Source organism: Bufo gargarizans, chromosome 6 (assembly GCF_014858855.1).
Source record: "Bufo gargarizans isolate SCDJY-AF-19 chromosome 6, ASM1485885v1, whole genome shotgun sequence".
Lineage (NCBI taxonomy): Eukaryota > Metazoa > Chordata > Amphibia > Anura > Bufonidae > Bufo > Bufo gargarizans.
In genome coordinates, this window is record NC_058085.1 from 177,132,429 (window position 1) to 177,145,717 (window position 13,289).

General features: G+C 44.4%; 1 protein-coding gene across 4 annotated transcripts in view; it reads left to right on the top strand.

Moving 5' to 3' along the window:
* Positions 1-13,289, top strand: part of BMPR1A (bone morphogenetic protein receptor type 1A) — a 95,396-nt gene that overhangs the window by 27,247 nt on the left and 54,860 nt on the right. For 2 of the 4 annotated variants that reach the window (XM_044300001.1, XM_044300004.1), the window contains exon 2: positions 6,025-6,121. The exons of 1 other annotated variant lie outside the window; for it this stretch is intronic. The gene's annotated coding sequence lies outside the window, so the exon portion shown is untranslated. The remainder of the gene's footprint in view (positions 1-6,024; positions 6,122-13,289) is intronic. One more of the 4 variants, XM_044300002.1, reaches the window with a different exon arrangement.

The window sequence follows — 13,289 nt, forward strand, 5'->3', positions numbered from 1 at the left end:
CTCCACTTTGCCGCTGCAGTACAGCACCGTAGATTTGCTGAACGCAAGTCTATAACATTTACACCACGTGGATTAGCTGCATATAGTGTGGATCACACCAGGGGTTTTATGCGGAAAATCCACTGCCTAAGGCCTTTTTTTTTTTTTTTTTTTTTTTTTTGCGGACTGTATACGGAACCATTTATTTCAATGGATCTGCAAAAAAACAGAAGTTACTCAGTGTGTATTCAGTTTCCATATTTCTGTTCTGCAAAAAAATAGAACATGTCCTATTATTGTCCGCATTGCCTATGAGATGTTTGAGGATCACCATAGATTTCAGTGGGTTTGGTGAAATAAACAGAAAACGCGCTCAAAAACTGCAACAACAAAGTAACAAAACCAGCTTTATGTGCATTTTTCTGTGCCGTGTGCAGGTGGCCAAGGCCTCTCTTCTTGCATGGCGGGTGTCCACAGACTTCTATCCCACTGCAGAAGCCAGCATTTGGAACAAGCTCCATTTATATTGCAGGTGTTGGAGCTGAATCCTGGTATCAATCATCAGTGGAGGGCGAGGTTGGTGTCTGTCAGCACCCGTGGCTTGGGATCCTGGAAGGTTTGGCAGTGTTAGAAGACACACCTTTCCAACCATTAGTATTAAATGCTCTGATCCTAAATGTACAGTCACATTGAAGGGACAAAGCAGTGGAGAATTGCAAAGGTTAATTCTGCAGTGGGTTAGGATTATATGATCATAAATCTTACCCGCATGATATGCTGAACATGGTCACGATCTGATACCGTCCCACACGGTTAGTTCACCACTGGATATGCTTATTTCAGAGGCAGGAATCGCTTCTGTCCTGTCCGGCCTGGTGGTGTCCCTGATGTGACTGGGGATGTGACCACACATGTCTCTCTCTCCATTCACTTATGTCCAAGATGGCAATACCCGTTTCCTCTTACTCTGAATTCACTATGCTTTGAAGAATAGGTTTAGCCTCCCTGGTAGGAATGTTACACGGATAGTCGGTGGTGTCTCTTCACACAGGAAGCGCACAATTAAAGGGGATGTTTGTGTACACTTTATATACTATTCCTGACAACACTATGTCACTTCAGTAGTCCAATTCACATGCAATTATTAGAAGGTGCCTACAGGCAACGCTCCCTGGGTAGGACATGCAAATGGCTTTCTCCAAAAGGAAGAAGACTGTCTCCTTATAAGGGGTCTACCTTGTAAGCCAAAGACAGACACATTAGGAAGCTTTGAAACTTGACCACATGGCTCCTCCATGATGGATGCTTGCCACTGTCCTTCTTCCCGAATCAGTGGGGAGTGGCAAGCCCCTGCCAGAAACCCGATCCTTCTTTCCCTGAAACGGTTCCTCCAAAATCAACCAGTCTGGCCAACTTTCATGTGCAGGGCACTGGACTATTTATTGGTTCTGTTCCTATCTAAGAGGATTGATGATAATGAGGTCCATCAGGTTTCTGTTACGTTGTTGTTCTGATGGACAAAACGGTGCAGCGTGCAATGGTATTTTGTCTGGCATTACCATAACTGTTCAAAGCTGAGTAAATCTGCTTTAGTTGAGGAAATGCCCCCAAAAAAGGGGGATTCACCTTCCCGCTCTCGGGTCATGTACACAGACCCTATGGTGCCGCACTGAGTCCCTGTAGATCTTCATCACAGCCTTAGGGACTTGGCATGGTCCTGTATGATTCCTATGTGAGGCACCATGAGACTACCACTTTGTATAAAGAATCTAAGGAGAGAAAAACCTGTGTGCCTCTATCAGTGCCAGAATGTGATGGATATTGTATTTAAAGGGGTTGTCTCACTTCAGTAAGTGGTATTTATCATGTAGAGAAAGTTAATACAAGGCACTTACTAATGTATTATTGTTATCCATATTTCCTCCTTTACTGACTGGAATTATTTTTCCATCACATACACTGCTCTTTCCCGGGGGTTACGACCACCTTGCAATCCAGCAGCAGTGGTCGTGCTGCACTCTATAGGGAAAAGCAACGGCCTCTCTCGTGGTCAGGGCCGTGGGATCGTGCATAACCACACATGTGCAGCAGCATCTGCTGCAAGTACCCAATCATTGGCTGTGTAGATGGATGTTAAAGTGGTTGGATGTTTCCAGAAGTGGAATACAAAAAAATTACAATAAAAAAAATACCCGTCCATCCTCCTGGCCAGGCTTTGTTTTCAAAACTACAGCTGTGACCTGCCGATATACTGTACTAAACCACTGTAGCCAATCACTGGCTTCAGTGGTCTTGTGCAGTTTACTACTGCGTAGTGATGAGCGGCAGAGGCAATTTCACAAATATATTGTAGAATATTCGTCATATGCAAATTTGAGATTATATTCTTGGTTGCGATAATCGGCAATGTAATATCCACTCATGCTACATTTTTCAAGTTGGTATAAGTTTTGAGACTGGAGCAAATGGTTGGCACGGCAGAACATTAGAATAGCTTTATATGCAGATGGTGCTCACATATGTTTTTGGCAATATCAGCTACTCTATAGATCAATCTAACCTACACTGACTGCTCCCCCCCCCCCCCCAACTATCTGAATGAGAGAGGGAGAGAGCACAGCAATGACACTGCTGTCTCTTCATAACTGCAATAAACTTCAGAAAATAGCTGCTGGGGAGGTTGCTAAGCTGTGACAAAGCCTTCTCATTGGCCCACAAGCTAGAAGAAGGGAGGGATAATCACCTGATGTGTAAAAAAAAAAAAAAAACAACAAAGAAACGAATATTCGTCATTACGAATATATAGCACTATATTCAAATATATCACGAATTCTTGAAGTGCCGATATTCGCGATAAAAATTAGCTTTTCGAATACTCGCGCTCAACACTACTACTGAGGCCAGTTATTTCCTTTTTTACTGCAGCGAAAGCACTATGTCTTGGTGTCTTGGCTGCAGTTGTGCTGGAATAGAGATATATATATAGATATATATATATATATATATATATATATATATATATATATATATATATATATATATATATATATAAATTTTTATATTGTAACAGTTCAAAAACATCTCGGGCAACCCCTTTAAGGCAGAGCTACCATACAGTTTTACAGCTATGCTCCTGTTACCAGTGATGGAGAAAGCACAACTTATCTGAGTTCAGCAGACCAAACAATTATCCTTCGTGATCAGTAGATGGACTACTAAGGATAATGTTATGTCTGCGACCAGTTTTACTGGTTTCTGTTCTGTATGTATTGTGGAGCAGTAGTATTCCCAGACAGTTGGTGTCAGGCCCACATTACATAGCTTGTCCAATGTATTTTCAGGACAGGCTATAGTAAGTTAGGGTCCCAGAACTGAAACGTATCTGGAGAAAGAGGCTCTTATATACAGGATGCTTGAAATGTTCCAGAAAACTGAAAGGGGTTCACTGGCATTATGAAAAATACAGGCCTCTGGAAGGAAAAAAGATGGTTTTGTTAATACTTTACCATCCCCTGGGCCCCTGATGACTCTGCTGCATTAGCACAGGGTGCAGCGGACAGGTTAGTATTAATAAAACCATCTTTCTTCACAGGTCTGAGGAATAATTGTATGTTTCATAATGCTCATGGAATCCCTTTTAAAGGGGTTATCTCACTTTAGTAAGTGGCATTTATCATGTAGAGAAAGTTAATACAAGCCACTTACTAATGTATTATCCATATTGCTTCTTTTGCTGTCTGGATTCACTTTTCTGTCGCATTATACACTGCTTGTTTCCATGGTTACAGACCACCCTGCAATCAGTGGTGGTCGTGCTTGCACACTATAGGATAAAGCCCTAGCCTATGTGTGCTCCCATGGTCCCGGCCACCAGAGAGGCTGACCCTTTTGCCTATAGTGTGCAACTTCGACCACCACTGGTCATGATCAATAACACTGAGTGATGAACGAAAGATCTGTCCGAGAACTATTTTTGATCACGAACAATCTTTCATGCAACTAGCAGATGAAAATACACAAGGGCAACGTCTTTTCGAATGATAAGTCTGTCAGCGGTCAGCAAAAAAACAGTAGTTTGTTAAATTGTCGGGTGAAATTTAACAAACTACTGTTTTTTGCTGACCGCTGACAGACTTATCATTCGAAAAGACGTTGCCCTTGTGTATTTTCATCTGCTAGTTGCATGAAAGATTGTTCGTGATCAAAAATAGTTCTCGGAAAGATCTTTTGTTCATCGCCCAGTGTTATTGATCATGAATGGGTGGTTTGAACAACTGTCAGTGTGGACTAAAAAATGTATATGGTGCTGTCTGCGAAATCAATGTTCACCAGATGTTTACCTGCTGTTCAACCATCAACCAACTTGTATCTCGTGTGTGGCCTCCTTCTAGGCCTCAAGCACACAATGCTGTAGGCCGGGTTATCCCTGCAGTGCTTGATGGATAGAATCGCTGTCATATGGTGTCCAATGGAGCATTCTTTCATATGCCTCTTTTATAGGAGCTCGTCATATCGAGGATCGGTAGACCCAGTGTACAAACTCAAAGTTGCACTAGTCACCCAGCTTTTCTGCAAACAAAAGGCAGAACTTTGACAAAATGACAACTTTACGAGCTCTTTCATGTGTCAGCCAGTTTTCCGTAGTACTGACCAGCAGAAACTGCTAGTTAGGTAAAACATGCCCTACTCTCATAAAAGAGGACCTTTCATGTTTTATTTATTCTAGATAAATATCTTGCTGATGCTGCCACCCTGCCTGTTTGTTTTAAAATATGGCTCCTACGCCCCGCTGTGCCCCCTGCAGTTTTCCCGCTCAGTATGTTCTCCCTGTACCGATGCTCAGGATTGAGACGACACCAGGGTTTCTCAGTGGGCGTCTCCTTCTCCCTGGCCGTGCCGCGGTCCAATCACAGCGGAGAGCACCACCGCCAGGGAGAAAGAAAACTCACCTTTTGCCTGGCGCTGATGCTCTCCTCTGTGATTGGATTGCGGCACAGACAGGGAGAAGGAGACACTGATTGAAAAACCTTGGCGTCTCCTCCCTGTACTCCGCAAGTAAAGGTATTTATTTAGAGTAAAAAATAAAAATAAATGGTCCTTTTATTTAAATGGGGTGAGCTCTAAACCCGGACATATCCCCATCTTCGGGCCCTGATACGAACATCAAAGCATTTCATTTCGGCGCATGGCAAAGGCTTTTTTTTTTTTTTTTTTTGGGACATCCGGTGACGTAACTGGGTTTCCATAGGGACTGCTAGGCGGATGCTTCTGCCTAGCAGTGAGCCCGGTGACGTCACTGGCACGAAGCTGTAAAATGGCCTCCACCTAGCAATGTGCCAATAAAAAAAAAAATAATTTCAGCACAGGGCAATGGAGAACATTGGGGCATGAAATGCTCCGATGCTCATATCCAGGTCGGAGGGGTAAAGATGGGGATATGTCCGGGTTAAGCTCTGAACCCAGACAACACCTTTAAGTGGGCTTGTATAAGAAACCGATTGTAAAGCTACGCCTGTTACGGTATTCTATGATCATAGCGGAGAATAAAATGGTGCATCAGCAATAGTCGTTATTTACAGCAGATTATCAGGGAATGGACCCGAGGCTGTGTGTGAACGTGACTATATTCTATAGGAGCTGATGTTACTGGATATGCCCGGCAGGGTTTCGGTTCCCCAGTGTCTACCTCAGAGGAAACGATGGCACATTACAAATGACTTATTCTAATGGATTGGAGAAGAGAGGAGATTGGTAACCTTGGGAGGAGGTCACGCGGATCCTGGAATTCTTCTTTAGTACGGCTATGAGTAGATAAGATTACCCACTGGGTGGTGTAACTGGGATTATTGCAAACTTCCATTATTTTTTTACCCAAGTATTTTGTCCTGTTTAGTTTATGCTTTCAGTTATATGAAATTCGCCCAGTGCTAACATAGTGAACTGCATGTGTCTGCTGTAGGCAAGATACGACCGGTAGGGGCTTTATATTGTCATGTTAACGTGTCTTTATTCCGTTCATACAATGCCTTGTTTTTCTCTTTTTAGGTCTGCAAAAATATGCGTCATTTTCACACTGCTTTGGAGTTAATGAACTGGAAATACGGGTAAAATCGCCAATTGTCTCTCAGAACAGAATTATTAGGTAAAGTAAACTGTCGGTGTCATAAGTAACACTGCCTCAGTCACACAACCATATTTTCAGTCCGATCCGTGTTTTTTGCAGATCGCATGCAGGCTTATTAATTTCTATGGGGGCACACAAAAGGTGGACAGCACATGGATGTCCTCAGCATCCATGCCGCAAATTATAGGACATATCCAATTTTTGTCAGTTTTGTGGCAAAGAATAGGCATTTTTACAATGAGACCCGCAGAAAGTCCTGTCTCATTTTTCCGGGCTGCAAAACTGGCACAGCTATGTCAATGTAACCTAAAGGTCCTTTTACACCAGGGATGCTCAACTTGTGGCCCTCCAGCTGTTGTAAAACTGCAACTCCCACCATGCCTTGCTGTAGGCTAATCAAGCATGCTGGAAGTTGTAGTTTTGTACCAGCTAGAGGGCTGGAAGTTGGGCATCCCTGTTTTACATGGACTGATCATTGGGTCAGTTATTAAGGAAGAGTGTTCATGGAAATAGTTTTTCGATAAATGCTCTGTGTAAAGGCGTCGACAGTCACCTGACAAATGAGTAATCAGTCGTTTGTCATTTGGTCATATTTTTCAGGAAGTACCTGAAGGTGTATTTACACTACCCAATAATAGGGCAGATTATTGTGATTGAATGTTAGTGCAAATGCTCGTTCCTGACAATCTACCCCGTTTAAGGGCTCATTCAGACGACCGTGCTTTTTTTGCTGTCCGCAATAATACAGATGAGTTTTTTTTGCAGACAATTCAGCATAGTGTGCTGTCCGCATCTGTTGAATGGGTCCGCATCTAATCCGCAAAATTGCGAATCAGATGCGAAAAGAAGAAACATATGGCCGCCTGAATGAGCCCTAAATATGCTGCCGATCACCTGATGAATGACCGAAACAATTGTTCATCGGGTGATCGTGTCGTCATGCAGGCACATCAATTGTTTCTGGCTAGCAGATCGTGCGGTCTTAACCGCTATCTGCTGTCCATAAATGATGATTCTCTATGGGTTGTTACTGCTCCTAGAGGCTCCTTTCTCCCACCTTTGTCACCTCCAAGTCCTGATTGACAGGGCCATGCAGCGCTCGCATCGGTCTGTCAGCCCTGTGCTCTGGTGAAATCTCTGGCCGTTCAGTATTGCGAGCCTGCGAGAGTCTTTCCCTCACCGCGCCTGTGCCGATTGCTGAACGGCCGGAGATTTCACCAGAGCACAGGGCTGACAGACAGGTGCGAGCGCTGCCTGGCCCTGTCAATCAGGACTTGGAGGGAAGCGACAAAGGTGGGAGAAAGGAGCCTCTAGGAGCAGGAACAACAACCCCCCCAAACCCCCCCCCTTCCCTGCTCCTAGAGGCTAATTAGCATATTCTAAAAGTTAGATTTCTGGCGTAACGGGTTGAACCTGTACTTGTATAAAGTTGTTGTCTGAGATTGTTTTCCAAGAACAGTGCCACCCTTTTCCATGGGTTGTGGTATTGCAGCCTAGCCCCATGGCAGTGTTTGAGCATTTGCAATCTGACAACTGTCGTAAGCGTGCTTATATTTTTTAATAAAAAAAAAAAAAAATGGTTGGTCTGGAAAATCTACACATAGGCAGATGCAGCATTTTATTCTATGATTTATATCTTGCCTCCTATTAAATCTGTCAGTTTGTCACACGTGACTCGTGCTTTGTCTACACGGGGACAGAATAGCACTACATTTAACACCCTCTGCTGGAGCCGGGGTTCCTGTTACAGATTCACAGACCTGATTACATCCAGGCCTTAGAAATAATACCATCACTGCACATACAGGCACTGTCAAATTATTATTTTTTCCCTGTTTAAGTCAGTTTAATAGGTTATGCCTGTGCAGGGTCACACTGCTTATGATGATATGCACTTTTAGGAATGGTCTGGCTGCAGGCACCTTTAGCTAATCCTTCCCATCCCCCCCCCCCCCCCGTCCACCTGTCTGGCACTCGTCGCATAGCAGAGCTCGTCCTTTCCTTTTTCTATGTAAAATTAGTGTGACATACATGTGTTCTGCGTCTGAAAAAATGGTGTCATTGCTCACATTAGATTTCTTGTATAGGTGTGTCTGCAAAAATAAAAAATGCTTTAACGTCCGCCTGGTCAAAGTGCAGCTGTCTGCCGTCGGTGCATTTAGTTTCCTCCTTCATGTAGGTTAAAGGGGTTGTCCGGGTTCAGAGCTGAACCCAGACATACCTCCATTTTCACCCCGGCAGCCCCCCTGACTTGAGCATTGGTGCAGTTCATGCACTGAAGCTCTCCTTTGCCCTGCGCTAAATCGCGCAGGGCAAAGGCATTTTTTTGGAGATTTGGTGACGTACCGGAGCTCTCCATGGGGCTGCCAGGAAGCCTGGTGAGGTCACCGAACACACTGCCGGCAGTGTGTTATTGAAAACAAGAGACCTTGCCCTGCGTGGTTTTTATCCCATTTGGTGTAACGGGATAACTACGTAATGACAGCAAGTTTGTTCCTGCTCTGCGCTTCAATGGTACATCATGGTGATGGCATGGTCTTAAGAGCCTGACCCACCCCAGCTTTATTTTACAGCAGGCCTTTCACTGCTGCAATTGGAGATAACGCCGATCCTGGCAGTTTAATCCCTCAGATTACACAGTCCATAGCGACTGCAACATCTGAGCGATTAGACCAAGGGAGGGAGTTCACACTGTCCTAGCCAGTACCCCGCAAAAGCAATAATGGGGTTCTGAGTACTTCCTTCTGAAGGACCCCAGCTCTGCCGTGTCCTGGCCCCAATCAGTAAACACATTTGTTTTCTCCATGTCCGCAACAACCCTGCCTATTAATATATTTTATTATTTAATCCACATGGTGAATGCTGTTTTCTCACCTCCCAGAATAAACTAAATAATAAATTATCAAAAGGTCCCATGTATCTCAAAATCCATCCAATCTCAAAAATGAACCCTCACTGATGGGGCTGGGGGATTAATGAATGATGAGGAATTTCATTAATTTACTCATTCCGAGCCCAGCAGTGTGTGTGTTATTTAGGCTAATTTTATTTTTATACTTGCTGTATCAGCTCAGGCTGTGTGTTGTGTTCAGTCCCTACCGTCTACACGATTAACCCTGATGCAGGTGGCAGGGATTGAAGAAACCCCACAAAGGCTGCGCTGATGCTGATCACTGTGGGAGCCCAGCACTGACTGTAACGGCCAGAGTGGAGAGAACTCCAGTCCCAGCAGAGTAAACTCCTAGATGCCGCGGTCAATGGTGACAGCGCCATCTAGACAATTAAGGAGATTTTTGTCACCGTCAGCCCCCAGTAAAGACAATTGCAGAGTGCTGATGTTCTGCCATTGCAGCCTAGGGCCTAACAAAAGCCCCCAATCCTGCGTTGACAGTTTTTTAGACTGTGCCACAGGCTCAGCTTAAAGTCTGTCATGTTTTCATAAAAAAAATCAATCTTTTTAGTTTCTCACATACCACTGTTTTTCTCAAGGTTTTTTTTTCCCCTTAGCTACTGCTGTTTTAACATCTTCAATAGGAGTATCTTCTCAAGATGGCTCCTCTGCCAGTTCTGAGGCCAACATTGCCTGCCCTCACTTCACATACACACTTCCTGACAGCCAATCAGATTGGATTACTGAGATACCCCTTCGTACTCTGATGCCGCATGCAGTGTGAAGGTCTGTCCTGTCTTCTGTTTACTATTTGCAGGAGGCAGACAAGCAATGGTCTTTTAAGGGACAGATGACATTAATGAAAGCTGGTATTATAGTGTAATTACAGATCTTTTGACAATCATTGATATACTAACTCTAGCTCTAATAAACTAGCAAAAAAAAATTGTCACTTTAATATACTGCGACATTGATAGGCGTGGAACCGAACCAGAGTTCGGGAAATGTATTTTTGCTGTACAAATCTTGTGAGACTTCACAAAGCAATAACTTTGGCTCATCTGAGCCAATAAATTCAAATACTGTAAGGATCTCCTGGTCTGTACAATATTAGAACAAAGGTTTATGCGAATCGACTTTGGATGTTTGATCCAAAGTCTATTAGCTCATCCCTAGCTATAATGCATTAATGTACAATGTACTGTCCTATGTACCCTATAAGGGTGCCAATGAAAACTACATCTTGTCCTGTAAAAAACTAGCCTGTATACAGCTATGTTGGTGGAAAAGAGAATTAGTATGGCCCTTGGAATGCTACAACATAAACTATTTTGCATGATATGTGATATTATTGTGCAAAAATACAAATAAAAGCGCTCATATTCAGTATCTTTTTTTTTTTTTGTACCATGATAGGTCAAATCACAAAGATTGCTGAAACGATTACTCGATTAAATTGAGTAACAACATAAAAAATTCTCAATGCAAATTTTTTGCATCGAGAATTTGATTGTGTCATGCGACGACGGAGCGTGAGTGAAGCACTTCCTGTCACTCGCGCTCTGTGGTCCTCCGCCGGCTCGACCCGCACTGCACTAGAAGCTGGCGTACACACATCGTCAGGACATAGTGCACGTAAGCATGCCCTATGACCTGATGCTGTGTGACGTCAGATGCCAGTGCAGTGTGCAAAGAGACGGCGAATGGAAGATTTCTGGAGTGTCGGCAGCGCCCCTAAAGGAGAGGTAAGTATTATTATTTTTTTTCAATGGCACTGGGGGGCTGATGAGTTTTTATAAAGGAAAATGTTCTTTTTAATAATTACAATTTTTTTTATAGCTGCAGCCATAGTCAGAACTCCTCTTCATACATGGACATACCCATAATTTCGCCCAGGCAGCACCCCTGATTGCATCGAAGCATCTCATGCTCTGATGCGCTCCCTTGCCCTGCACTAGATCGTGCAGGGCAAGGGCTCTTTTTGTTTAGTGTGTTTGGTGACTTAACCGGCTCTGATTGGCGTGCTTTAGCGCTGCCCTAGCTGTTTTACAGACTTCACCGGGCTTCCTGGCAGCCACATGGAGCGCCTGATACGTCGTCGGAAATCACGCGATTTAGCGCAGGGCAAAGGAGAGCTTTGTTGCATTAACTGCTCTGATGCTCAAGTCAGGGGGGCTGCCTAAGTGAAAATTTAGGTATGTCTGGGTTTAGCTCTGAACCCGGACAACCCCTTTAAAGGGGTTATCCAATTTCACAAACGGGCCCCTCCTTCCCAATGTGTCGTGGCCCTCAGAGGTAATATACTTACCCCGCTCTCCTCTCCTGGTCCATGCACCGTCGCTGCGGCTTCTCCCTGTACACAGATGAAAGCATCCGCGTCACCCGCGGTACTAGGGAGGCTCTTCCCCGCCTGCCATTGGCTGGATGTTTTTCATCCGTGTAACAGGAGAAGCGGCAGCAACTGTACAGGGACCAGGGTAAGTATATTACCTCTGAGGGGCCTGGCACATGGGGGAGCTGTTTGTGAAATTGCATAATCCCTTTTTCTAGACTATAAATGCAATTTACTGAAGTGAGACAACCCCTTTAAGTATTCTAGATGTTTTCCTTCTTGCAGCCTATACATTTATTTATATACTATGTTGACAGTTGATCTATATCTGTGGTTTAGCTGATGTCTCGGTTTAGGTTATTGAGTGGTTGAGATCTGAGACAATTGTCCTCAGTTATCATACAGTGGTGAAGCTGTTTGGAATATCTCATACATATGTATATATGTAATGTGGACTATTGCGTTATAATTTGAACCTGTTTCTGCCAATCTATGTGGCTCTGCTTTAGGCTAGACAGTGGCAGTGGAGCCAGGTGTAACCCTCCGTAATTAATATGGTTTTGATCACACGTCTACTAGTAAATACTACCTGCCCCTTATTAGTCTTCTTTCTCGTGTTGGTATTTTGCAGTATGTGTGCTGTAATAGGTGTTCACTCGTAATGCATTTGTCCTACTTTATCTGCTGCTGGTCTGCGTAACGACAGATAATTTTACTAGTCCTCTCAGTGCATTCCATCGAAGATAAGTGTTTAATTATGGGATTATGTCTAAAGATGGCTAAAACTGGCTATATTACTGGAGTTGGACAGAGATCTTACTTGTATGTGGTTCTCCTGACTCTACCCAGATCACAGATGCCTGGGGGTCATTTACAGAGACCCTCTGCTGCCGATAGGATGTCGTAAGTTAGACGCACATTGAGCAATCTGAATGCCTGGTGTAAAAACTACTCCAATCCTTGACTGAATTTTTATTTTTTTATTTATTTTTTATTTACAGAATTTACTCAGGTTACAGGCATAAATGTTAATAAATTTGGCAGGGCTGATGTTCCACCTCCCACCACTCTCAGGTGGTGAACAGTGTTTTTTATGCCATAGTGGTGACATTTTTTTTTAGTAATTAACCCCCTGGTCTTTTATTCTTGAAGGAGACTTTGGGAGCAGGTCCTTCCACTGTACCTGTTGAAGTAAACATGCATACTCGGCCATACCCAGCATGCCTGCTTATACATGGCAACATAGGGGGTTATTTACCATCAGATATACACCAGATTTCTGCCGTTAATTGCAGCACAACTTTTCTCCGCTCACGCCATGTCTGTAAAAGGTGGTGTGGGCAGGGGCCAGGCTGGCAGGCCTGTCTCATTTATAATTTCTCGCCCAGTTTCCTTGGGGGACACAGAAGACCTTGGGTATAGCTCATCTCCATAGGAGGCGTGACACTAAGTGAAAACTGTTAAGCCCCTCCTCCACAGCTATACCCTCAGCCTGGAGAGAGAGGCTGCCAGTTTTTGCTTAGTGTCCAAGGAGGCAAGACACTCCCTGCTACTGCAGGGCTGTTTTCTCCTTTGTTGTTTTTTAAAATTTTTTGATTTTTACTTTATTTTCTTTTGTTCCAGAATACGGGACAACAGAGACGCACTAGACCTCTCTGTTTCTCCCGGGGTTGAGCTGCGCCAGTGCCGGTATCCGCACTGCTGCCTCCCCCACAGAAGGCAAGGTGGACCAGGGCAGCCCAGCTCCCCTGCATCCCGCCAGCGTAAGGGTCGCCCGCACGCCAAGTCCCTCTTCCAGCGTCCTGCCACTACGGTGCCAGTAGCTGAAGGGGCGACCCTGCTGGAACGGACCGAGGGTGAAGACGGCTGTGGTGAGAGAGTGGCTTCTCCAGCCCTACGACCCCCTCCCCCCCACCCCGGTCTCCTGCTTGACTGACCCCCATACTGGTCTGGCCACCCTAGTT